We start from the raw sequence: 25,804 nt of genomic DNA on the forward strand, positions 1-25,804 counted from the left end.
TTCTGTTATTTGGATGTTAAACTTGACCCTTGTTTCTCTTATTATCATAAATAAAAATAAATGTCATGGTGATAAAGTAAGGATAGTTATTTGCAGTTACTCCCAAGCTTCTGGACATTTAAGTGGTAGGAAACTTGAAAGAGGGAGTTGGTGGAGAATTTTGGAGAGTTGGCAAATGTAGGTGAAGGACTGATTTTTGAGTATTGCTCCAAAGGAGAAGTCTAACTTTTCCAGAGTATGAACATAGGACCTGGCCCTAGAGGATTAAATTAATACTTGTTAAAGGAATGAACTACTGCCCAATTGCACTCATCTCACATGCTCGTAGAGTAATGCTCAAAATTCTCCAAGCCAGGCTTCAGCAATACATGAACTGTGAACTTCCTGATGTTCAAGCTGGTTTTAGAAAAGGCAGAGGAACCAGAGATCAAATTGCCAACATTCGCTGGATCATGGAAAAAGCAAGAGAGTTCCAGAAAAACATCTATTTCTGCTTTATTGACGATGCCAAAGCCTTTGACTTTGTGGATCACAATCAACTGTGGAAAATTCTGAAAGAGATGGGAATACCAGACCACCTGACCTGCCTCTTGAAAAATCTGTATGCAGGTCAGGAAGCAACAGTTAGAACTGGACATGGAAAAACAAACTGGTTCCAAATAGGAAAAGGAGTGCGTCAAGGCTGTATATTGTCACCCTGCTTATTTAACTTCTATGCAGAGTACATCATGAGAAACTCTGGGCTGGAGGAAAACAAGCTGGAATCAAGATTGCCGGGAGAAATATCAATAACCTCAGATATGCAGATGACACCACCCTTATGGCAGAAAGTGAAGAGGAACTAAAAAGCCTCTTGATGAAAGTGAAAGAGGAGAGTGAAAAAGTTGGCTTAAAGCTCAACATTCAGAAAATGAAGATCATGGCATCCGGTCACATCACTTCATGGGAAATAGATGGGGAAACAGTGGAAACAGTGTCAGGCTTTAGTTTTTGGGGCTCCAAAATCACTGCAGATGGTGATTGCAGCCATGAAATTAAAAGACGCTTACTCCTTGGAAGAAAAGTTATGACCAACCTAGATAGTATATTCAAAAGCAGAGACATTACTTTGCTGACTAAGGCCCGTCTAATCAAGGCTATGTTTTTTCCAGTGGTCATGTATGGATGTGAGAGTTGGACTGTGAAGAAGGCTGAGCGCCGAAGAATGGATGCTTTTGAACTGTGGTGTTGGAGAAGACTCTTGAGAATCCCTTGGATTGCAAGGAGATCCAACCAGTCCATTCTGAAAGATATCAGCCCTGGGATTTCTTTGGAAGGAATGATGCTAAAGCTGAAACTCCAGTATTTGGCCACCTCATGCGAAGAGTTGACTCATTAGAAAAGACTCTGATGCTGGGAGGGATTGGGGGCAGGAGGAGAAGGGGACGACAGAGGATGAGATGGCTGGATGGCATCACGGACTCGTTGGACGTGAGTCTGAGTGAACTCCAGGAATTGGTGATGGACAGGGAGACCTGGCGTGCTGCAATTCATGGGGTCTCCAAGAGTCAGACATGACTGAGTGACTGAACTGAACTGCACTGAACTGAAAGGAATGGATGTTTTAAGAAAGTGGTAGAAAGACTGACAGTAAAATGGGAAGAACAGAAACAATTTAGGGCTTATCAGAATTAGTTTTGTTGCAAAACAACTGAATTTAGAGATTAAATGATTATAAGTAATGTGTTGTGCATTGTCTTTGAAATTATAGTAAACAGAAACCACTTGCTCGAGGGATATGTCTCTCGAATGATGGAGAAGTGATGATGTCTCTATCCTCTATGAAGAGGCAGCGTGTGAACTGGGTACAGTTCTACAGAAGGGACTTCTGGAGGGGGCCAGGCTGCCTCATGAACTCCAGTGAGACAAATCTCCATTGCTGTTAGGGACTGAGGAGAGAAGTCAAAATGTCATAAGTTTAGTGATCAGCCAAGGAGTTCACAGGGATTCCCTGGTGGCTTCAGCCTGTAAAGAGTCTGCCTGCAATGTGGGAGACCCAGTTTTGATCCCTGGAGAAGGAAATGATAATCCACTCCTGTATTCTTGCCTGGAAAATCCCATGGGTGGAGGAGCCTGGTGGGATACAGTCCATAGGGTTGCAATGAGTCAGACACCACTGAGAGACTTCACTTTAGGAGTTGGCCAACTTCAGAGAGCTCTGACTTGTTTGTAGAGTCATTGTGAAGAACAACTGACTGAAGAATACAGTCAAGGTTTCTTTCTTTCTTTTTTCTTTAAATACAGGCAGGAGATTTTTCCTCCTAATTGGAAGAAGGCTGTCTTCCCAAACTGGGAAAACCTATTTTGAGAAAGTTTCACAATTCTGGTTACCACAAAGTCCCTGCAGCAACTGACCAGGTTATACTCCTTTGTTTTTAGAAAGCTTCTAAATTCTTCCAGAAGGAGATGGAGCCTCTTCCTAAGCACTTAATTCTCAGGATCCATCATTTATTCTCCAGGAAAGATACGTTTTTGTGGTTATCCTTATTCCTTCTATCTTGAAAGCAGACTCTAAAAATCTTGGTAATAATCCTTACATGCTGGCTTTTAAGCTGAGGTTTAAGAAAGTCAACAGCTGAGACATGCTGGAGTTTGCCTTCCTTTTTCTTTTCCTTAAGAAATCTGAATTAGAGGAGAGGTCCTGTGTATTATGAGGCATTTGAGCTGAGTTTCATGTATAAATGAGCCAAAATGGACCTAAATTAAAAATAACAGCTTTGTTTCTTCCAACAGCTAGAATTAGTTGACATAACTAGATATATAGATGTTTCATGATTTAGCACTTGTTGAATGTACTGCCGTGCCTTCTATGAATGATTTAGCCTGAATGACTTTTAAGATCACAGAGTTATTCATTCCACGTTTTCTTCTTTTCTTACAACACCAGATTCACTTATTTAAAATTTTTATCATGGAGTTAAAAGAAGAGATGCTCTGAAAACATGCTTGAAGGCAGAATCTCCAGCCTGATCTCCTCAAGACAAAGGTGTAGTAGGCCTTTCCAAGAAACCACTTCCTGAAACATTTCTCTAGTGCTTAGAATTTGTAAACATACCTTGACAGGTTGTAAATCTCCAATAACAAAAAATGGGCCTACTTTAATATCTGGGTCTTTGGGGTAGATGGTGTTGGGAGAGCTGGTTATTCCACCATTTTGCAGATAAGCCCTGAGGAGAAGAGAACATTCATTAGCTGCAAGATTTCTCTCCTGAAATATCTTTCATTATCAGAGTTTTCCAAAACTAAACAAAATCAACCCTGAATATTCATTGGAAGGACTGATGCTGAAGCCGAATGTCCAATCCTGACCACCTGATGTGAAGAGCCAGCTCACTGGAAAAGACCCTCATGCTGGGAAAGATGGAGGGCAGGAGGGAAAGGGGATGACAGAGGATGAGATGGTTGGATGGTATCACCGATTCAATGGACATGAGTCTGAGCAAACTTTATTAACTGGTGAAGGACAGGGAAGCCTGGTGTGCTGTGTTCATGGGGTCACAATAAGTTGGACATGACTAGCGCTTGAGTTAGAGAAGGCAATGGCAACCCACTCCAGTACTCTTGCCTGGAAAAGCCCATGGATGGAGGAGCCTGGTGGGCTGCAGTCCATGGGGTCACTAAGAGTCGGACACGACTGAGTGACTTCACTTTCACTTTTCACTTTCATGCATTGGAGAAGGAAATGGCAACCCACTCCAGTGTTCTTGCCTGGAGAATCCCAGGGATGGGGGAGCCTGGTGGGCTGCCGTCTATGGGGTCGTACAGAGTTGGACATGACTGAAGCAACTTAGCAGCAACAGCAGTGCTTGAATAGTAACAATCAGAGTTTTCTGCCTACATCTCCAAAGTTTAATTAGGATATGGATTCCTGGAACATGCTGCCCCCCATTCCTGGGTCACAGAATGATTCATTGGCTAGAGGCTCTAAAAGCCTACCAGCAAATAATTATCTTATCCAGGAATATAAATTCCAGGCTAAAACAACTCCTGATAATGAAGAAGAATAAAAACCATTGAAATGAAATGTTTTTCCATCTTTCTTTCTATTGTCCTCATTCTAAAAAGAAATATGAAATAAGTAGAGCAGATAGAACACTTCTTATTTTATAAATAAAGACACTTCAGCTCTAAAATTAATTAGTTCTGGGGGGAAAATGGCCTCAGGGTTTCTATTTCAATGAATATTTTAGAGTCATGGATCTGAAGTCATCTCCTATGGGGGCTTGCCTCTGATCATCACATGTTCAAGCTTCAATGATCTCATTAAATATAAATGAGAATAAAAGTATTTTAGTTGATGCCAGGCTCATGTCATCTCTGATTAATTTGTTTGGGATTTTCTCTCTTTCAATGAAAATCTGAATGTTTTAACAGAGAAAAGGATTTGTAAGCACATCAACTTACTTGCATCCACTGGATGTATAAATGCATCTGTGTGGTTTGGGAAAATTATCTACCCTTAGATGTTCAATTTCATCTTCAGTAAATATAGTATAATACAATGACATTTACCTGCATGGGTTGTTTAAGGAGACATGAATTGCTGTATGTAGAATACTGGCATATTGAGATATTAAATTTCTCTTCCCTTCCCCTATTATGTTAATCATTCATAGAAGAATAAGCAATAGTCATAGTTTTTACTGAATATATGACGTCTCTCAAAAACTGATTAATGTGTATTTTAGATCTCCAGTGCTCAACAGAGGAGCCCTTATCTATGTGTGGCCACTGAGCGCTTAATAAGTGACCAGTCAAATTGAGGCGGGCTGTGTAAGGATATAATACATACTAGATTCAAAGCCTCAGAATGAAAAAAGAATTTTTATATTTCTTTCATGTTAAAATGAAAATATTTGGAATATATACAGGAGTAATAAAGTTGGAAGAGGGTGTTTGCTGTGACCAGTGTGTTCTCTTGGCAAAAATCTTTTGGCCTTTGCCCTGCTTTATTCTGTTCTCCAAGGCCAAACTTGCCTATTACTCCAAGTATCTCTTGACTTCCTACTTTTGCATTCCAGTACCCTATAATGAAAAGGACATCTTTTTTTTTTTTTGGTGTTGATTCTAGAAGCTTTTGTAGGTCTTCATAGAACCATTCCACTTCAGCTTCTTCGGCATTAGTGTTTGGGGCATAGACTTCGATTACTGTGATATTGAATGGTTTGCCTTGGAAACGAACAGAGATCATTCTTTAATTTTTGAGACTGCATCCAAGTACTGCATTTAGGACTCTTGTTGATTATGACGGTTACTCCATTTCTTCTAAGGAATGTTTGCCCATGGTAGTAGATATAATGTTCATCTGAATTACATTCGCCCATTCTGGTCCATTTTAGTTCACTGATTCCTAAAATGTCGATGCTCACTCTTGCCATCTTCTGTTTGACCACTTCCAATCTGCCTTGATTCTTGGGCCTAACATTCCAGGTTCCTATGCAATATCGCTCTTTACAGCGCTGGACTTTACTTCCACCACCAGTCACATCCACAGCTCACCCCTGTTTTCACCTTGGCTCTGTCTCTTCATTCTTGCTGGAGTTACATCCCCACTCTTCTCCAGTAGCACATTGGGTACCTACTGACCTGGGACTTCATCTTTCAGTGTCATATCTTGTTGCCACTTCATCCTGTTCATGGGGTTATCAAGGCAAGACTACTGAAAAGGAGTACAAAATGAAGCAGGGCAAAGGCTAGCAGAGTTAGCTCGACTTGGATTACTGTGATTCTAAATGGTTTGCCTTGGAAACGAACAGAGATCATTCTGTCATTTGGTTTCTCACCAAATCCTAGAACATCATAGAAAAGCTGATATCCAGTTGAAGTGCTAGTTTTAGACATGAGAACACTGAGAGCCAGAGATAGAATCTGACTTGTTCAGGGTTGCACAGTGAGCATTATCAGAGCCTGGGCTAAAACCTACTTTCATCAATCCATGTCCTGTTATCTAGCATCTGTCCATCTATCCATCCATCATTCCATCCATCCATCCATTCCTTCATGCATTCAACAAATGCTTATTGAAGGCCTACTGTGTGTTAGGCACTCTGTTAGGTGCTGCATTTCAGGGGTGCATAGGATAGTGTTCCTGTCCTTCTGGAGCATATCTGAGGGGGATAAGACCAACTGCCCCTGCTTTTTCCAGCAGTCTGGGTTTTGCAACCCTCAACTCTTAAACTGAGCCATCTAACTTTCCATGGTTTCTCTCTTTTGTTAAACTTTTATCTATTCTGCATCATTTCTTTTATTTGTACATTGTCTTCCCAGGATTAAATGGTTTGCTGGATTCCCCTAGCCTTCTAGAAGTACAGGTCCAGATCCCTTCTAAGAATATCTCTACTCATGACTTTATAGGGTATACATCCTGAGAAGTGGTTCTTTAATGGTGTACCAGGAATTGGGCCAAATAGTTTGTTGGCTAAGAAAAAACAGAACTTCTTAAATAAAATTAACCATTTCTCCTAAACATTTAAAATTCTAATTTTAGCATATATGTTATAATGTGTGTGTGTGTATATGTGTGTATAGTCACTACATTGTTAGTATATTTACATTTACTTGTGGGGTGTGTAGTGACATTTTTTGCTGATAAGTGTATGTAGAAAGCACTGCTTAGTGAAATGACTTTCAGAATCCCATCATACTCCTGGAACATTCTGTACCTTGAGATGACCCATCACAAATTTTTGCATCAGGCGGTTCCACTTGGACTTCTTAAATATGGAAAGGTGTCCCATGTCATGTTGCAGAAATAAACCCTGAGCCTAGAAGAGACAGGATTACTGTCAGAGAAGTTGACAAGCTAAGAAGAAAGTAGTAAGTGAGCCCTCTGGTAGACTTGGGAACCCCTGGGAATATTGAGAGATCTCTGTGTGTATCTGTCTCACTTGCTGTGTTCTTTCCCATCTCTGTGCCTTTGCACAGGTGGTTCTGTTAGCTGACAATACTCTTCTCTCAACTGTCACAATCTCCAGTGTGAAATGGAAGGAGGATGCCTTTGGAGTCAGGTTGACTAGGGCTCTAAACTGTCCTTCACCACTTTACAAGTTATACAACTCTTGGCAAGCTAGTCAGTACCTCTGAACTCAGTTCTTTGTTTGAGAAGCAGGGATTATAATATACCTTGCTCATTCAGCTGTTGTGCAGCCAAAATATATGGAAAATTCCTGATAATGCTAAGCAGTCAAACAAATATTTGTTTCCTTTCTTAATTCTAAAAGTTGCTTCAAAGAATAAAGCAAGTTGACTTTTCAAGAAAAAAATGAGCAGATAAAACTTTGTAATTAACACTGATGTTAATTCTCCATGAAATCATCCCCAGTTGCCTCAATTAGAATTAGATACCTCTTTCTGCTCCAACAGCACATGCTTGTTTCTTTTCCTTCTGCCTTATATCATGTCTAGACATTTCAACAACCAGCTCCTCCCCTGGAAGACCGTTCCCCAAGTGCAGGGTCAGGTGTGTTTCCCTTTGTGTCCACAATACAGTGTTGTGGTCATAGAATGCCACCTTCAGAGATCTGTGCTTCATTCAAAGGACTTATCAATTGCCCTGCTACATGCCAGTTGCTGATTGCCATTTCTGGCAGAATACATGATCCTATTATCATATAATAATAAATAGACTCTCTTCATAGACTGATGTGTTGATAAGTATTGGTGAAATGAGGCTTTTGGCTAGGGTCTCAGGGAATTTTAAAAAAATACAGATATATAATATTTTTAGTGGAATCTTTTATTATGAAACAGCATGTATAAATAGTGATACACACACACACACACACATATAGGTATAAATTAATGTGGGGCTTCCTTTCTTCATGGTGGCTAAGACAGTAAAGAATCTGCCTGCAATGTGGGAGACTCGGATTTGATCCCTGGGTCAGGAAGATTCCCTGGTAAAGGGAATGGCAACCTACTCCAGTATTCTTGCCTGAGGAAATCCATGGACAGAGGAGCCAGTTATAGTCCATGGGGTCAAAAAGCTTGGAAACAACTGAGCGATTAAAAAGAGAACAAAATAAGCTCGTGTGTGTGCCTATAGTCTTAACAAAATCATTGAACAACCATGAAAAATGTTGGTTGGTTAATGAACGAAAGACAAAGGTGAAGGTTACCTGGCCTAGAAAAGAACTGCAGTTACTGACATTGTGTGGATAACGTCGGGCAAAGAGCAGCAACTGTCAAGGATATTTACCTCATGCCAGTCTCTGTGCTAAGTACTCTACAGAGTAACTTGTTTAGTTCTCCTCAGAAAATTTCCATAAAAAAATGTTACCCCATGTTACAGATAAGAGAACTGGGGCCCTGTGGGTTTTGATAACTTAGCTTGACAGGAAGTGCCAGGCAGCCACTGATACCAGTGTAAAGAGAGAAGAAAAATTCTGAGGCTTCCCATAGAGCCACTGCCTGGGCTTAAGATACCTACTTACCTGAGCAACCATGAGAAGAAAATAAATGAATATTGTGATAAGCCAGCCACTGCCAAAATGCCACACTATTACCCAAGCCAGGGCCTCCAAAATCAAGATGTGGGCAAGGTGAAGGAAGAAGAACCCTAGGTTGGCATTGAACATATTCATGGTCTCTAATGTCCTCCGCAGTTCTTGGAAATCTTCTACCAACCGGGTCTGTGAGATGAATATGCAAGAAAAGAATTAGTTCCTTCAGTTGCAAGAGAGTACAGATCAACATAATTATTAATCTATTTTAATAATTTAATCTATGATACCTTAATTTTATGAATAGACATTTATTTATTTAATAAGTATCAGTTCAGTTCAGTTCAGTCACTCAGTCATGTCTGATTCTTTGCGACCCCATGAATCGCAGAACGCCAGGCCTCCTTGTCCATCACCATCTCCCGGAGCTCACACAGACTCACGTCCATTGAGTCCGTGATGCCATCCAGCCATCTCATCCTCTGTCGTCCCCTTATCCTCCTGCCCCCAATCCCTCCCAGCATCAGAGTCTTTTCCAATGAGTCAACTCTTCACATGAGGTGGCCAAATACTGGAGTTTCAGCTTTAGCATCATTCTTTCCAAAGAAATCCCAGGGTTGATCTCCTTCAGAATGGACTGGTTGGATCTCCTTGCAGTCCAAGGGACTCTCAAGAGTCTTCTCCAACACCACAGTTCAAAAGCATCAATTCTTTGGTGCTCAGCCTTCTTCACAGTCCGACTCTCACATCCATACATGACCACAGGAAAAACCATAGCCTTGATTAGACAGACCTTAGTCAGCAAAGTAATGTCTGCTTTTGAATATACTATCTAGGTTGGTCATAACTTTTCTTCCAAGGAGTAAGCGTCTTTTAATTTCATGGCTGCAATCACCATCTGCAGTGATTTTGGAGCCCCAAAAACTAAAGCCTGACACTGTTTCCACTGTTTCCCCATCTATTTCCCATGAAGTGCTGGGACCGGATGCCATGATCTTCATTTTCTGAATGTTGAGCTTTAAGCCAACTTTTTCACTCTCCTCTTTCACTTCCATCAAGAGGCTTTTTAGCTCCTCTTCACTTTCTGCCATAAGGGTGGTGTCATCTGCATATCTGAGGTTATTGATATTTCTCCCGGCAATCTTGATTCCAGCTTGTGTTTCTTCCAGCCCAGTGTTTCTCATGATGTACTCTGCATAGAAGTTAAATAAGCAGGGTGACAATATACAGCCTTGACGCACTCCTTTTCCTATTTGGAACCAGTTTGTTTTTCCATGTCCAGTTCTAACTGTTGCTTCCTGACCTGCATACAGATTTCTCAAGAGGCTGGTCAGGTGGTCTGGTATTCCCATCTCTTTCAGAATTTTCCACAGTTGATTGTGATCCATACAGTCAAAGGCCTTGGCATAGTCAATAAAGCAGAAATAGATGTTTTTCTGGAACTCTCTTGCTTTTTTGATGATCCAGCGGATGTTGGCAATTTGATCTCTGGTTCCTCTGCCTTTTCTAAAACCAGCTTGAACATCAGGGAGTTCACGGTTCACGTATTGCTGAAGCCTGGCTTGGAGAATTTTGAGCATTACTTTACTAGCATGTGAGATGAGTGCAATTGTGCGGTAGTTTGAGCATTCTTCGGCATTGCCTTTCTTTGGGATTGGAATGAAAACTGACCTTTTCCAGTCCTGTGGCCACTGCTGAGTTTTCCAAACTTGCTGGCATATTGAGTGCAGCACTTTCACAGCATCATCTTTCAGGATTTGAAACAGCTCAACTGGAATTCCATCACCTCCACTAGCTTTGTTCGTAGTGATGCTTTCCAAGGTCCACTTGACTTCACATTCCAAGATGTCTGGCCCTAGATTAGCGATCACACCATCATGATTATCTGGGTCATGAAGATCTTTTTTGTACAGTTCTTCCATGTATTCTTGCCACCTCTTCTTAATATCTTCTGCTTCTGTTAGGTCCATACCATTTCTGTCCTTTATCGAGCCCATCTTTGCATGAAATGTTCCCTTGGTATCTCTAATTTTCTTGAAGAGATCTCTAGTCTTTCCCATTCTGTTGTTTTCCTCTATTTCTTTGCATTGATCACTGAAGAAGGCTTTCTTATCTCTCCTTGCTATTCTTTGGAACTCTGCATTCAGATGCTTATATCTTTCCTTTTCTCCTTTGCTTTTCACCTCTCTTCTTTTCACAGCTATTTGTAAGGCCTCCTCAGACAGACATTTTGCTTTTTGGCATTTCTTCTCCATGGGGATGGTCTTGATCCCTGTCTCCTGTACAATGTCATGAACCTCATTCCATAGTTCATCAGGCACTCTATCTATCAGGCATAATTTAAACAAGAAACCCAAATCTTAAAAAATTAACATAAAAGCAAAATGCTTAAAACAAGTTATGAAAATTTATTTTTCTGGTGAAGAGACAGATGAGTAGTGATTTGTAAACTGTCCTCAAATTGTTATGGGACTTATAATTTACTTCTCTTTTGGGGGTTGGGGGGTTCAATGAAGAGATACATATCTCTAACAATTCTCTTTTAAAAAGTGATTAATTAAAAAAATTTTTTTGATGCAGATCATTTCTTTTGAAATCTTTATTGATTTGTGACAATATTGATTTTATTTTATTTTATTTTTTTTGGCTGTGAAGCATATGAGATCTTGGCTCCCTGATGAGGGATCAAACCAGCACCCCCTGCATTGAAAACAGAAGTCTTAATGACTAGGCTGCCAGGGAAAATCCCCAAAATTAATATTCTACTTTTCAAAACAAAAAATTGTATTGAAGTTTAGTTGATTAACAATGTTGTATTGGTTTCAGGTGTGCAGCAAATATACATATATATACATATTGCTTATATAATATTGTATAAAGATGTTATTCCATTGTAGATCATTATGAGATACTGAATATAGATCCCTGCCAAACAATAGGTCCTTGTCGTTTGTTTGTTTTATATGTAGAAGTGTGTATCTAATAATAATAGTTGCCTTTTAAAATTAATGTGTTATTTGATCTCTGATTATACTTTGGGGAACTTTGTTATCTACATGGATCTGTGTTACTTTCTATGTTATCAGCTGATAACATAGATAAATGGCTGGCTAATCACAATATTCATTCCTTTTCTTCTCACAGTTGCTCAGGTAAGTAGATATCCTAAGCCCAGGCAGTGGCTTTATGACTGGCATATCAATATGCCAGTCTTTAGCGTGTGCAAAAGACTCCTTTATGAAAGATAGTGTTCACTTAGATTAGCTCAAAGGATGAATTTCCTGTGAGATGCTCAGAAGCTCTACAGGAATAAGATGGGGTCTTCTGTGGTATTAGTGTGTGTGTCTTCCCTGGTGGCTCAGAGGGTTAAGCATCTGCCTGCAGTGTGGGAGACCCAGGTTCCATCCCTGGGTCGGGAATATCCCCTGGAGGAGGAAATGGTAACCCACCCCAGTATTCTTGCCTGGAGAATCCCATGGAAAGAGGAGCCTGGTGGGTTGCAGCCCATGGGGTACAAAGACTCGGACAGGACTGAGCAACTTCACTTTCACTTTCCATTGGTTGGAGGGGTCCTGATTCTGTGTGCATGTACTGTGCTCATGTATGTAGGTCAACTGCTAGCACCAATTTACAAACTTGCATATCATACTCAAGAGTCAGTGAAAGGCCTGGGAAGAAATCTCTCCTTAGCTTAATGACTATAATGGGTTTGAAACTCAGACTGTTGAGAAAGTCACCAGGGTATGAGAATGAAAACTGGATTGTTCAGATGTAAAAGAGAAGAGAATTTTGAAACAATAATGAAAGAGCTACTAACGTAATCCTAGAAGCAAGAAAATTAATTTCAAAATTCACTGATTCTTTTAAATGATCCAATGCTTGGATCATTGGAGTCTGGATGGGCTCATCTCAAAAGGCCTCATGAACATCAGAATTCTGGTGGCCATAGATAACTTTAATAGATCACACAAGTGTGCTAGTCAACAAAAGAGTCTGAAATACACTTCTTGGGTGCAAAATAAAAAAAGAAAGATGATCTCTGTTCATTTCCCAGGGAAACCATTCAATATCAGACTAATCCAAGTCTGTGCCCTGACCACTAATGCTGAAGAAGCTGAAGTTGGATGGTTCTCTGAAGACCTACAAGGCCTTCCAGAACTATTACCAAAAAAGATGTCCTTTTCATCATCAGTTCAGTTCAGTCACTCAGTTGTGTCCGATTCTTTGAGACCCAATGGACTGCTGCATGCTGCTTCCCTATCCATTACCAACTCCTGGAGCTTACTCAAACTCATGTCCATTTAGTCAATGATGCCATCCAACCATCTCATTCTCTGTTGTCCCCTTCTCCTCCTGCCTTCAATTTATCCCAGCATCAGGAACTTTTCAAATGAGTCAGTTCTTTGCATCAGGTGGCCAAAGTATTGTACTTTCAGCATCGGTCCTTCCAGTGAACACGCAGGAGTGAGCTCCTTTAGGATTGACTGGCTGGATCTCCTTGCAGTCCAAGGGACTCTCAAGAATCTTCTCCAATACCACAGTTCAAAAGCATCAATTCTTCAGCGCTTTAGCTTTCTTTCATCATAGGGGATTGGAATGCAAAAGTAGGAAGTCAAGACAAAGCTGGAGTAGTAGGCAAGCTTTGCCTTGGAGTACAAAAGGAAGCTGGGCAGAGGCTAACAGAGTTTTGCCAAGAGAACACACTGGTCATAACAAACACCCTCTTCGAACAGCATAATAGATGACTCTACACATGGACATCACCAGATGGTCAATACCAAAATCAGATTGATTATATTCTTTGCAGCCAAAGATGGAGAAGCTCTATACAGGCAGCAAAAACAAGACCAGGAGCTGATTGTGGTTCAGATCACGAATTCCTTATTGCAAAATTCAGAGTTAAATTGAACAAAGTAGGTAAAACCACTAGGCCTTTCAGGTATGACCTGAAGTAAATCCCTTGAAGTTATACAGTGGAAGTGAGAACTAGATTCAAGGGATAAGATCTGAGAGACAGAGTGCCTGAAGAACTATGGACAGAGGTTCATAACATTGTACTGGAGGTGGTGATCAAAATCATCCCCAAGGAAAAGAAATGTAAAATGGCAAAGTGCTGTCAGAGGAGCCCTTACAAATAGCTGAGAAAAGAAGAGAAGTGAAAGGGAAAGGAGAAAAGGAAAGATATACCTCTCTGAATGCAGAGTTCCAAAGAATAGCAAGGAGAGATAAGAAAGCCTTCTTCAGTGATCAATGCAAATAAATAGAGGAAAACAATAGAATGGGAAAGACTAGAGATCTCTTCATGAAAATTAGAGATATCAAGGGAAAATTTCATACAAAGATTGGCACAATAAAGACAGAAACCATATGGACCTAACAGAAGCATAAGATATTAGGAAGAGGTGGCAAGAATACACAGAAGAACTGTACAAAAAAAGATCTTAATGACCCAGATAATCACAATGGTGTTGTGATCACTTACCTAGAGCCAGACATGCTGGACTGTGAAGTCAAGTGGGCCTTAGAAAGCATCACTACCAACAAGGCTAGCAGAGGTGATGGAATTCCAGCTGAGATATTTCAAATCCTAAAAGATGATGCTGTGAAAGTGCTGCACTCAATATACCATCAAATTTGGGAAACTCAGCAGTGGCCACAGGACTTGAAAAATCAATTCTCATTCCAATTCCAAAGAAATGCAATGCCAAATGATGTTCAGACTTCTATACAGTTGCACTCATTTCACACACTAACAAAGTAATGCTTAAAATTCTCCAAGCTAGGCTTCAATATTATGTGAACTGAGAACTTTCAGATGTTCAAGCTCCATTTAGAAAAGACAGAGGAACCAGCAATCAAATTTGCTAACATCTGTTGGATCATAGAGAAAGCAAGGGAATTCCAAAAGACATCTGCTTCACTGACTATGCTAAAGTCTTTGACCATGTGGATCAAAACAAACTGTGGAAAATTCTTCAATAGGTGGGAATACCAGACTGCCTTACCTGCCTCCTGAGCAACCTGTATGCAGGTCAAGAAGCTACAGTTAGAACTAGACATGGAACAATGGAGTGGTTCCAAATTGGGAAAGGAGTACATCAAGGCTGCATGTTGTCACCCTGCTTATTTAACTTCTATGCAGAGTATATAATGTGAAATGTCAGGCTGGATGAAGCAGAAGCTGGAATCAGGATTTCTGGGAGAAATCTCAATAACCTCAGATATGCAGATGACACCACCCTTATGGCAGAAAGTGAAGAGAACCTAAACAGCCTCTTGTTGAAGGTGAAAGAGGAGAGTGAAAAAGCTGGTTTAAAATTCAACATTCAAAAAATGAAGATCATTGCATCTGGTCTCATGATTTCATGACAAATTACAGTAACATTGTACTGGAGGTGGTGATCCAAATCATCCTCAAGGAAAAAAAATGCAAAAAGGCAAAATGATGTCTGAGGAGGCCTTACAAATAGCTGAGAAAAGAAGAGAAGTGAAAGGCAAAGGAGAGAAGGAAAGATACACCCAACTGAATGCAGAGTTCCAGAGAATAGCAAGTAGAGATAAGAAAGCATCTTATGCGAACAAAGCAAGAAGTAGAGGAAAATGATAGAACGGAAAAAACTAGAGATCTCTTCAACAAAATTGGAGATGTCAAGGGAACATTTCATGCAAAGATGGGCACAATAAAGGACAGAAATGGTAGAGACCTCACAGAAAAGAAGAAATTAAGAAGATGTGGCAAGAGTAAACAGAATTATACAAAAAAGCTCTAATGACCCAGATAACCAGGATGTTATGGTCACTCACCAAGAGCGAGACATTTTGGAGTGTGAAGTCAAGTGGGCCTTAGAAAGCATTGATATGAACAATGCTAATGGAGGTGATTTAATGCTAATAGAGGTGATGAAATTCCAGCTGAGCTATTTCAAATCCCCAAAAGATAATGCTATTATGGTGCTACACTCGATATGCAAATTTGGAAAACTCAGCAGTGGCCACAGGACTTGAAAAATCAATTTTTATTCCCAAAGAAAGGCAATGCCAAAGAACATTCAAAGTACCACATAATTGCTCTCATTTCACATGCTAGCAAGGTAATGCTCAAAATCCTTTCAAACTAGGCTTCAACAGTACATGAACTGAGAACTTCTAGATAGCCAAGTTGGATTTAGAAAAGGCAAAGGAACCAAAAATCAAATTGCCAACATCTGTTGGATCATAGAACAAGCAAGAGAATTCTAAAACAAAACAAAACAAAAAAACTGCTTCACTGACTACTCTAATATCCCTCTGGGTTTACTGTTTCTTCTGACCCTCTGTGGATCACAACAAGCTGTGGAAAATTCTTAACGAGATGGGAGTACTAGACCTGCCTCCTGAGCAACCGGCATGCAGGTCAAGAAGCAACAGTTAGAACCAGACTTGGAACAACGGACTGGTTCCAAATTGGGAAAGGAGTACGTCAAGGCTGTATATTGTCACCCTGCTTATTTAATTTATATGCAGAGTACTTCATGTGAAATGCTGTGCTGGATGAAGCAGAAGCTAGAATCAAAATTGCCGGGAGAAATATGAACAACTTCAGATAAGAAGATCATACTACTCTAATGGCAGAAAGTGAAGAGGAATTAAAGAGTCTATTGATGAAGGTGAAAGAGGAGGGTAAAAAAGCTGGCTTCAAGCTCAACATTCAAAAAATGAAGATCATGGCATTCAGTCCAATCACTTCATGGCAAATAGATGGCGAAAAAATAGAAACAGTGATAGAGTTTATTTTCTTGGGCTCCAAAAATCATTGCAGCTGGTGACTGCAGCCATGAAATTGAAAGATGCTTGCTCCTTGGAAGAAAAGCAGTGACAAACCTAGACAGCATATTAAAAAGCAGAGACGTTACTTTGCCAACAAAGGTCCATATAGTCCAAGTTATGGGTTTTTCAGAAGTCATGTGTGGATATGAGAGTTGGACCAGAAAGAAGGTTGTGCACCAAAGAATTGTTGCTTTTGAACTGTGGTGTTGGAGAAAACTCTTAAGAGTCCCTTGGACAGCATGGAGATCAAACCTGTCAGTCCTATTGGAAATCAACCCTGAATATTCATTGAAATGACTGATGATTAAGCTGAAGCTCCAATACATTGGCCACCTGATGGGAAGGACCAATTCATTGGAAAAGACCCTGGTGCCTGGAAAGGTTGAGGGTGGGCAGAGCAGAGGGCAACAGAGGATGAGATTGTTGGATGGCATCATGGACTCAATGGACATGAGTTCGAGCAAACTGGGAGATAGTGAAGGAACATGGAAGCCTGGTGTGCTGCAGTTCATGGGGTCACAAAGAGTCAGACATGACTTACTGACCTAACAACGGCATCTCAGCTCCTACACCTTGTCATAGGAACCAGGCTGTGTCCAGGCTGTCTGCCTGATGGCCCACTCATCTCAGTACAGTGCGTTGCTTCCTGACACACAGGCTTGAGGGAAGCACATGGGCCTCAGGAGTGAGCCTAAGTATTCGTCGTGGGCCTGCACATAACCAGTCCTCTTTCCTCAGATTCCTCCTATCCCCTTGTGAGTTTGTTTCTTCATTTCTTTAAGTGGAAATGTAATTCTTATTCTTTCTGCTGCACAGTGATATCTGGATCACCACTTTGTACAAAATATTTCAAAAGAATGGTACAATTGTAAGCTGTTTTAAAACATGAAGTGCAAAAAACAAACAAACAAAAAAAACAAAAACACACACACCAAAAAATCGCAGTACTTAATATTAGCTAAAATCCCTTTAAGCTTTATGTGCAACCATTCTAGTGAAGTCTAGTCTTATGGAGGCCCTGTCTTCTGAACATAGTTTTTCAGTCAACCAAAGTCTTGGCGAAAGAAAAGTGGTGCTTTTCGTGGGGAATACCCAAAGGTCTGGAGCCAGGAAGAGGTGAACTGGAGTTCCTGTTCTTTGCTTTTCAGAAGGTAGTTTATTCTCCTGGAACTGTAATTTCTCCAACTGTAAAAAGAACTATAGTTAGGATATAGTCACATCATTGATTTAACAGCTATTTATGGAATTCCTACTACAGGTCCAATCTTGTGCCAGTGGGTACTGAGAACTCAGGGATGAGCAAAATGGACATAGTCTCTGCTCTCATGGAAACTGCTTTAACAGGGAACATCAAACAATTGTAAGCAGTCATGGAAAAAGAAAAGTTATGCGTAAGTTGCGTGGCAAGAAGTAGGTAGTTAGAAACATGGAATTACTGTTTGGCACAGGGCCAAGCATCCCATTCCTTTGTTTCTCAGAGGTTTAAGAATTCTGAGGATCTCAGGAGGATGACATTGCTTTGAAATACTTTGAATCCTCTCATTTATGCTATTGCAGGTCCTCCCAGGCAGGATGGCTGGTTTCCCACAGAAAATAAGTTGGCCCTGAAATATACCTTGTCCCATCCCTCCACATACTCCTGAGTCCCGAGACCTCACTCACGTTTTTGTTTCTCTCCTGATTGGGCTCTTCTGGAGCAAGCTCTCCGATGAGCAGTGGTTTAAGATACAACCGCACAATGTCAGGGTCTGGATGCATGGCTCCGAAGACATCCTGTGAATCAGAGAGAACTGTTAGAGGCTTAGAAATGACATGCTTACACACAGATATCTCCCCTTTCTTACCTCATTCTGTACTGACCTTAGGAATCAGCACAGACTATGTTATAGAGCATTTACTTCTAACTCTAGGTTGACACTTCAAGTTCATTGATCAGTGTTACCCTTGAAATTCTTCTATGAGAGCCTCACACTGGAGACCCACCCACTGAGTGCATGGCTTAACTAGGCAAGTCCTGAGTAGAAAGTTGATCCCCAAGCATTGGAAGAGATCGTTGTTTATTTTATTGAGCATGAGAAGAAGTAGTTGGCTTTGAGATTGTGGGCCACAGTGAATCTTTAGAGTCAAACCTCAGGCTTGTTGTGGAAGTTGCCCACACTGTTTGGAGCGTGCAGCAACCAAGACTGCCTATGCAAACCACATCTATCAGTTTCCCTTTCAGTTCTTGGTCAAGGACCAGGGGACAGAGGCTCTTGCATTGAGTTATTTCCAAGGAAAGACAAGTTAAAGTTGATGATGATAACAAATGTCTAAGAGAGCATGGGAGCAAAGCCCTCGAACCCTTAGTTGTCTAAAGTGGCACTTTCTTGGCTAAGTTTATCACTGAAGAAGCCTTAGCATTCTTTCTAAAACAAAAATAAAAACAAAAAAGCACCATAGCATTCTCTGTAGGGGCTGGAGACAGGCACAAAATAGAGCTGACCCACCATATTTTTCCAACTCCATTCCCATGTTAAGTAGTAACTCCAAGTGGCTATGAGAAGCAGTGTTGGTTCCCATGTCCTGCTTAAGTTTGGATATAAGAGATAGACTTTTTTTTTTTTTCTCCAGGGATTTAAACTGCTTTGAGGGGAAGGAGGCTTCTGCAAGAGTAAGATACTGGACTTCTTGCTATTATGGCTGAGAATAGGAATGATTAATATGAAGAAAAATAACCAAGGGTTTATTAATTTGAATATGTGGAATCCATACACAATACCCTGGAGTGGTGGTGTTGCAGAGTGCTGGTTAAGAAACTGGATCCCCGAGCAGCCTTCCTACACATAAGTCTATGCTTGCTGTGTAATTGTGGACAAATCTCTTGACCAGTCCATGCTCCTGTTTTCTCTTCCCTAACATGGGAGCGATGGTAATAGCTACTCAATTTATAAAGTTATTATAAAACTTAAGTGAGCTGATTAGAATCTGAGTGGTTTATAGTAAATTCTCAAACATATTAGCTCTCTTTCCTATACGTGTGCCTCTGGGCTTCCCTGGTGGCTCAGATGGTAAAGAATCCGCCTGTAATGCGGGAGACCCCAGTTAGATCCCTGGGTTGGGAAGATCCCCTGGAGAAGGGAATGGCACCCACTCCAGCATTCTTGCCTGAAGAATTCCATGGACAGAGGAGCCTAGTGGGCTACAGTCCATGGCGTTGCACAGAGTTGTACATGACTGAGTGACTAAGACGCACCCGGATAAGGGCTACCTGCCTTTCTTCTCTTCAGTAAAATATAACAGCTCAGATAGTTTCTTTCCATACTCCACTTGGAGTGAGCTCTGAATTGTTTTAGTGAAGACAATGAACCCTCCATCTTCAAAATCTAAAGCAACTTGAGATACGTATAGAACTACATACAAACCTACACATAGAGCATTTTCATATGTATAGGCTTGTATGTATATATATAACATGAATGAGGTTGTTCAGAAGGCTGCAATATCAACTCTTTAGACTCCCTTTTCTAGATTCAGTGATGTAAGAAGGGATTTGCATCTGTGAGAACCAGTCCAGGATCTGCTGTTCCTTCTGCCTTTGTACACTTGCTCTGACCCCCTTGGGAAATGCTGCTTTCAAAGATGTGTTTTCGTTGTCACATTCAATGACCCTAAGGTTAGTTTACCTAACCAGGATGAGAGTCATTCGGTGATTAACCATGTGACTAAAACATTTCAGGGTGGCCCATACTGGAAAATCATGTTCTGCCTGCTGTTAAGGAACAGATGAGAGCGAGAAACATTCTGAGGGATCAAAATCAGAGTGTAGAGCAGCGGTGAGGTAATGGATTTATATCTTACTCTGAGAAATCACCCGGAGCCCTGGAACAGTGTGCTGATGCTAATATTCCTCTGGGTTCACTGTTTATTCTGATCTTCAGCAAGATTCACAGGTCAATACTGTGACAGCAGAGCCTGAAGACCTAAAGAGTTTTCCAGAAGACTAAGAATTGCCCTGCTGTGTGGAACTCTTTTCATTGTATTAATGGGCAGTACAAAAGTGGCTTAGGTAGTCTTAGAACATTGTTTGAAGGAATTCCTTATTAGAATCTGGATACTGAATAAGTTGTGAAATCTCCTTCTCGAAAGACCTTCAAAAATGAGTTGTTATTTTTTCTTAATTAACAAGTATGTTATTTTTTCTTATTTGACAAGTATGCTCCTCCTGGAGAAAGTCCAGGGGTAAATGAAGGGGAGAGGGAGTAACACCATGTTTTTAGTGTATCCTGCGTACAAGGCGCTCTATGGGCCAACTCATCACCATCAACTTACTTCTGTGAGGTTCCATCACTTTGTTATACATATAAAGACTCCAAATCTCAGAACATTGCCACAGTAAGTGGGAGAGCCAGGATTTGAACTCAAGGCTATGTGGCTTTATAGCCAGGAAGCCATAAAGGTCCATTCCAGCGTTAACATGTACAGTTCTTTTCCTGAAAGAAGGGTGACACAAGATTGTTTTGGGAGGATGTTAAGATCAGTATATGCATGCTAGGCAGTTAGTAAAGTGTTTCCCCACCTTAGGTTTTAATCACGTGAGGACAGGACAACCCACTCCAGTATTCTTGCCTGGAGGATCCCCAAGGACAGAGGAGCCTAGTGGGCTATAGTCCATAGGGTTACCCAGAGTCAGAGATGACTGAAGTAACTTAGCCCAACTTAGCATGCAGGATGCTTCATGCGGACATTTTGTAATCTATGTGATTAATTCCTCTTGTTGGACATATAGGTTGTTTCTGGCTTTTCCTAGGTAAGCTTTTCTAGGTGAGAAGATCTGAGCCTGGACTTTAGTTATTAGCATTGTGCATTAGTTTTAAACCATATAGTTTGAAAAAATCAGATAAATAATATGTGCAATAACAGGAATTGATGTGCCTGTGTTTTGTATAATAGACATTTTTCTTAGTAAAATTCCTTGGACAAAATGACAACTCAGTAATTACTTATCTAAGTAATACTAAACACCATTTTTTGAATATTTAATCTGTGCCAGGTATAAGAAAACCTTTATTTTATCTCTGCTGACTTTGACAACCATACTAAGATAGAGTTATCATTATCCCACTTTCAAGATAAAGGAGCTGAGGCTCCAAGTGCTTCAGCAAGCCCCTCAGGACATTCCTAGTAAGTGGTGGAGCCCAGATGCAAACCACACCTGTTTCATTTTCAAATTTGTACTCTTAATCATTAGACTGGACACCTAAAAAAGTTTTAGAATGACTGACCACATGAATGAATGAGTGAATGAATGAATGAGTGACCCTTGGTATGGAACAAGCTACCTTGGTATCATTATGTACTTTTCATGAGAAGGATGGACGCTTGGAGAAGAGTTTCTGTGTAAGTAAGGAAAGATGCCCCCTCTGGGCAGGTGCAGCAATGGCCCAGGGCTTGTGCACAGAGATCATATTTGGTGCACATTTGCCTTTCAGGGCACCACCTGCAAACACTTTTTAGGCTGTAGAGAGAGCGCATCTGACCTCAGGTTCTCTGACTTCATGTTCTTCCCTCCTTCCCTGGTCTCGCCATTTCTCCACCACATACTCCTCTGTTCCCAAAGAGCTGGCAGCAAACAATCAGGATTTCTAAGCAGGTGGTAAACAGGAAATGTTAAGCATACCTCTGAGTCTATGAAGGTGTGATACGAATAACAATAGCTATGATTTAATGAAAAGTGTGTCTGGCATTATGCTAAACACTTTACAAGCTTTAGTCTCATTTACTAATTAGATGGGTAAGGTCGTTCCCATTATGCAGATGATGAAGCTGAGTTCCAGAGCATTTCAGGGACTTTCCCAGGCTTATCTAACCAGTATACCGCACCTCAGGCTCCATGGACTCTGAGTGGCCATGGAATACCGCGGTTGTCAGAATTCTCCTGGCACCCTTCCATCTTCTCTAGCCATCATCCACTGGGGACTTTCCTCTGAACATTCTGGATCTGCCTTCTAAAAGTCTAGGGTACATGACTGACCATGCTCAGGGTGTTCATCCTTAAGGCACTAATCCTGAGGTGTCATGGGTATTTACCCACAGGTTCTGATTGTTTCTATTTTATTAATCAATTCTTCCTTGTTGACTAGAATTGGATGCAGAATCGTGGTCTTTCTCTAACTTCTGGGAGATTAAAAAACTCACCAGCAAATTGCAAATTCATCAGCTGACCTGCTTTCTGCAAGCTACATCTACCAGTTATATTCAAGGTGGTTGAAGGTACATATTTTTCTAACACATCCTCTGAGCTGATTCTGTGACTTGTGTTAGAAAAGCATCGTCCATATTTTCTTTGTGTTGTGGAGATGAGATCTGTGGTATTTTTTCCCTCTTTTTTTTGCCACTTTATTTTTTTTAATTGAAGTAGAATTGCTTTACAGAATTTTGTGGTTTTCTGTTATTCATCAACAAGTATTTTTTCCCTTTATTTTTGTTAATTTTTCTCTCAGTTCTTACACAAATGCCTGTCACTTGGCTTCTTCTATCCTCAGCTCTCTGGCTTCCTAGGGTCTTCCTGACACATGTGAGACTCCCATCATGGACTACAAGCTCATGCACACTTTCCCAGGGAAAGGTTGAGCTTTGCTTTAAAAATATCAGATCAGATTGGAGTGGTGGAGATGTGGAAGGGTGTGTTCATAAAGGCATTCCTCTGACTACAGAATCAAGACAAGAAGATGGTAGAAGACCCTGATTAGACAGAGAAGTTGAGAAATTTGGAGAAAATGAGAATTGGGGAAAGAAGATGTTGCTAGTGTCAAAACCCAAAATCTTTCTTACTTTGCAAACTTGCCATATGCTTGTGTATTCTGTTTTTATCAGTCAGGTAACACAGAGCAGAGCTTCATGAATCAATATTTTTAGTCCTATGCTTTGAAACCAGTTGGAAAAATTATATACTAACATGAAAACAATAAGGGTAACATAAAAATAATCTGTTTAAATTTCTACTCGATAATATGCTAATTTTCTGATCTTGAATTAGTTTATTTAACACCTTTTATTCTCCATCTCTTTGTGTGTATAATATGGAGAAAAAGTTCCTAATTGGGCTAAAACCAACTTTCTTATAGAATATTTTAGAAGGGATTCCTAAATATATTTAAGGATTGAGAAACCTCCTTCTTCAATATTAAATGGAAATTTTATTTTTAAGATCAGCTATCAAGGGCTTTATGGTAAAAAACCTATCTGATTTTTAAAATTTGTCGCTGTTATTTGTGGACTGTGAGAAACATTATTTTCATGTGTTAGCATCAGTTTTTTTCATCTTTAATATGGGAATACCATTCACTTTCCTTATGGTGAGGTTTAAGTGAGGCCATGCCTTTGAATGTATCTATGGTATCTTAGGGCTTCCCAAGTGGTGCTGATGGTAAAGAATACTCCTGCCATTGCTGGAGAGGTAAGAGATACAGGTTCGATCCCTGGGTCAGGAAGATCCCCTGGAAAAGAGCATGGCAACGCGCTTCAGTATTCATGCCTGAAGAATCCCAAGGACAGAGGTGCCAGGTGGGATGTGGTCCATAGGGTTGCAAAGAGTTGAATGTGGCTGTATGGATGTGAGAGTTGGACTCTGAAGAAAGCTGAGGGCCAAAGAATTGATGCTTTTGAACTGTGGTGCTGGAGAAGACTCTTGAGAGTCCCTTGGACTGCAAGGAGATCCAACCAGGCCATTTTGAAGGAGATCAGTCCTGGGTGTTCTTTGGAAGGACTGATGCTAAAGCTAAAACTCCAATACTTTGGCCACCTCATGCGAAGAGTTGACTCATTGGAAAAGACTGATGCTGGGAGGGATTGGGGGCAGGAAGAGAAGGGGACGACAGAGGATGAGATGGCTGGATGGCATCATGGCCTTGATGGACATGAGTTTGAGTGAACTCCGGGAGCTGGTGATGGACAAGGAGGCCTGGCATGCTGCAATTCATGGGGTGGCAAAGAGTCGGACACGACTGAGCAGCTGAACTGAACTGAAAGCTACTTAACATACATGATGTTAGGCATCCATTGAAAGTCTATTTTTTTCAGCTATTTTGGTGGAGGAGAGTCATGAGGAAAACCAGTGAAGGAAAGTGGTTAAGACTAAAAGTTAAGAAAGATAAGTGTTTTGAATTTGAGATCTGCTGGCTTAGGGAACTTGAGTCAGTCACTTAACCACTCTGATTTCAGTTACTTCTTCCATAAAAGTGGGCTGTATCACCTGTATCCCACTGAATGAACTGCACGACTAAAAAGAGCTCTACAAAGTCTAAAAGCCTGTGTCACTGTACGCTTCAAACACCACTCAACATTCTGATGCTCGCCAGATGGACTGCTGTCTACTTCACGCACTGCAGTTGTAGGAGTCTGAGAAATTTCTACTTGGGTGAAGACGTTTTTTCCAGATTTTGCTCACCTATTTGTAATTTTCTTCTTATAAGACAATAACTACATTTCAAAACCAAACAAATAAAACAAAAAACATAATGCCAAGAACAAAAACCAAAACCTGCAATACACATAGTATCTACTGTCAGCATCTGAGCCCACCCCAAACCTAGTGCACATAATAGCTAGACCTTGAGGCTTAATTAGCTTTCAAGTTTTTGCTGGATGGAATCCTAGGAAATTGGTTTGGGAGGAGATGAGTGATCATGGAGCTTGAACACATACTTGAAATGCTTTTGGAAAGACAGCCAAGGTCCCAGCCACCCAGCAGCTGGAACAGAGAGAGAGAGGGCAGGCTTTGAGCTCCTTACTGTGGCATCTTCCCCAGCGTAGCAGTGGAGGACCTTCCGCCCACCGGGATGCCTGTCTGCCCAGCCAGTAACATCGTAGACCTTGCGATTGATCACCAGCCACTGATCAGTCTTCTGATTGTGTCTCTGGATCTCCTGCCAGGTGTACGTGTTGAGGCTTTTTCTGGGCAAGTCGCACTTTGCATTTGCCTCTTGCCTTGCAGAGAGCTTGGCTTTCCCACTTGCTCCTGGTTTCCCGTTTGGCTGATGCTTCGCACCTAGGTCTAGCTGGTTCTCATCTATGAGGCTCCCATTGCCCTCAGGCTTTTCTTCAAATGTCATTGTCTTTGTACTTTTAGAATTTCTGGCTTGACAACTGGAATTTCTAATTCTCATCTGATTGAACTACAGAATGACCTTTTCCCTCTCCTGTGAAGTAAGCCTACACAGAAAACTGTTTAGCCTACTTGACTCTTGGCAAACCTGATGGTGAGCTCCTTCCCAGCCTCTCACTTCTCTGTCCTGTGTCTTTTTTGTCCTGATGAAGACTGTACTACCTTTCCCCGCACTCCAGAATCTTGGTCTACCTTTCTCTCTTCTCTCTCTCTGCTGGCTGATCTTTTAGCAGAGTTCTTATCCATCATTGAGTGTCCCTTAGTCAAGAGCTGGAGCCAATCACAGCCCAGAGGATGGTGTGGCCTGACCCCTGGGAGGAGGGGCTGGCTCCTTCTTTGCTGACTGTCTGCACTGGCATCATGCTGGGTCAGGCTC

The 25,804-nt window shown here is 41.0% G+C and overlaps 1 pseudogene; it reads right to left on the reverse strand.

The window, feature by feature from the left end:
• Positions 1-25,375, reverse strand: part of LOC102178291 — a 37,805-nt pseudogene extending 12,430 nt beyond the window's left edge.

Source organism: Capra hircus, chromosome 15 (assembly GCF_001704415.2).
Source record: "Capra hircus breed San Clemente chromosome 15, ASM170441v1, whole genome shotgun sequence".
NCBI lineage: Eukaryota > Metazoa > Chordata > Mammalia > Artiodactyla > Bovidae > Capra > Capra hircus.